This window comes from Octodon degus, unplaced genomic scaffold, assembly GCF_000260255.1.
Source record: "Octodon degus isolate 3935 unplaced genomic scaffold, OctDeg1.0 scaffold00067, whole genome shotgun sequence".
NCBI lineage: Eukaryota > Metazoa > Chordata > Mammalia > Rodentia > Octodontidae > Octodon > Octodon degus.
The window spans coordinates 6368766-6371147 of NW_004524643.1; the positions used below are offsets into that span (position 1 = coordinate 6368766).

Genomic DNA, 2382 nt, shown 5'->3' on the forward strand with positions numbered 1-2382 from the left:
TTGCTGGGACAAATACCTGACACTCAAAATGAAGGAAGAAAAAGTTTATTTAGCTCACAGTTACTGGAGGTTTCAGTCCATACTCAGCTGGCTCCAAGGCAGAGAGGCACATGGCAAAGAACAACCTTTCCTGGTGGAGGCAAAGCCAAGAGAGCAAAGGAAGTGGCAGCAGCTCAGGCAGCTAGCTAGCCTCTCTCCCCTCCTTACATTGTAATGCAAATAGCCCACCCCAGGGCAAGTATAGCATCCATACCCACAATAATCAATCAGAACTCCAGAAGCCACCCTATGAACTGCATGAGGCTTTGGGAGGACACCTATGCACAAACCACAACAAATCCAAAAAGGAAATGAGTCACATAGCAAGGATACATGGAAAGAAGAAAGGCACTACTGGAAAATGGGTCCAGATGTCCTGTCACTCACCTGTGTGTCTGATGCCTAGCTGGACTCACTGCAGATTTCCCTCCAGCCACAAGCTTGGTGTGTCTAGCCTTCTGCACTGATTCCCTCTCCCTCAAGGGCCAAATCTCTTTAGCTATTAATTTCTATCTAATTTAGCTGTCTATAATAAAAGTAATTGGGGCCAGCCAGATAGCCCAGCAGATTAAAGCGCCTGCTCAGGCAGATACAGGAGCCAGGGCTTCCATGCCCAGTCTGTTGTGCCAGCCCTGACCCCAGGGCATGCTGAGAAAGCAACTGAGACTGGGCATGGTGGTGCATGCCTTTAATCCCAGCACTTGGGAGGCTGAAAAACAGGAAGGATCACTACAAATCCAATCTGTGTAGTAAGACCCTGCAAACCCTGTACTAAATATGTTTTTTAAAAAAGCAATTAAAAAGACCAATGAAATATCATATTCACATCTAATTTGTCAAAACTACAGCATGACCATGTGAAAGACATCCTGCCATTATACTCAACAGTCATAGGAATACATGCACACTAAAAACAAGTAAAAACCAAACTAAGATATGTGGGGGGAAATGTAACTATCTGCCTAGACATGCTCATATTTTTTTTAGATCATGAAGCTATAAATAAACCTAAATGGTCAAAAGGCAACAAATATATATAATGCACTGTTTTGTAATATCTAATGATTTCTTCAACTTAACCACCCTCTGTGACTCACTGACCTAATTTTTTTTGGATTTTATTCATTCATTCCTTCATTCATTCAAGCACTCATTGAGCATCTACTATAATAAACCCAGTGATTTACAAAGCAAAGTGATTGCCAAAGTAAGTTAGGGATCATTCCTCAAATATTCCAGTAAGAGAGAAGAAAAAAGCTCCTCTGATGGTTCCATAAGCCATGTGCTTCCGCAACTCACACTCTTTCCTCCTCTTTCCCCTTCTTCCCTTGTTATGGTTTGTATCTCGATATCCCCCCAAAGCCTCATGCAGTCATAGGTCTTTTTTAGAGGTGGCTGAATCTAGAGTGTGTGATGCTGGAATTGGTTTGGCACAGTTTTGGCTATGATTAAAGATATGAGTGCTATACGTACCCTAGGGTGAGTCATCTGCATACTATATAGGGGACAGTCTTGTCTTCCTCTCGTTTGTTTTTGCTGACTTCTGCCACTAGGAACAGTTTCTACTCTAGGATGCCCTTCTGCCAGACACACTGCCTTGGACCTACTTGATTATGGAGTGAAGGGGCCCACCGGTTAGCTCAGTTGATTAAGCACCTGCTCATGCAAACGCAGTCAGGCACAGGATACCTTGGTTTGATTCCCACCTCCACCTGCATTACCAGACCTGCCCTTAAGGCAGCCGGAGTACGCCCCCCCCCAAAAAAAGAAATAAATAAAACATTTAAAAATACATATATACATATATATCATTCTTGATTATGGAGTGAAATGTCTACAAAGTGTACATTAAATAAACCTTTTCCCCTTTCACTTCAGGTGTCAATTTTGTTCTCAGCAATGCGAAGAAAGTCACTAAGATAACCTCAGTACCCTCCCTCCCTAACTTGCAGCACATTTACTCAAGTTCTTGCAGCTTCACTACCCTTTATTCTCATTAACTCTTGGTGTTCTTTAGGATTCTATGATCTTTCTTCCTGTTTGCTGCATCATTCAACAAGCTCCTCAAATCAACATATCTTGTTTCATCATCTTGACCTCCCACATCAGCTACAGTCATTTCTATTCATGAGTAAAAATTCTGAGGCCAACCTTGACACATCTCATTTCCCCAAAGTACATCTACTTCAAAATTTTCTTTTGATGTTCACTTTTTATGCATAAACCCTTATCATTGAACAATAAGCATCTTGGCTGACCTCCACAGTACCATTAAACTACACATTTGCTCCCGCATAATATCTGAAAACATTTAGAGCTTCATTTCCTGTATCTAAATTTCTT

The 2382-nt window shown here is 41.6% G+C and overlaps 1 protein-coding gene across 4 annotated transcripts in view; it reads right to left on the bottom strand.

Moving 5' to 3' along the window:
- Positions 1-2382, bottom strand: part of Btbd10 (BTB domain containing 10) — a 70368-nt gene that overhangs the window by 44527 nt on the left and 23459 nt on the right. The gene's annotated exons all lie outside the window — the stretch shown is intronic.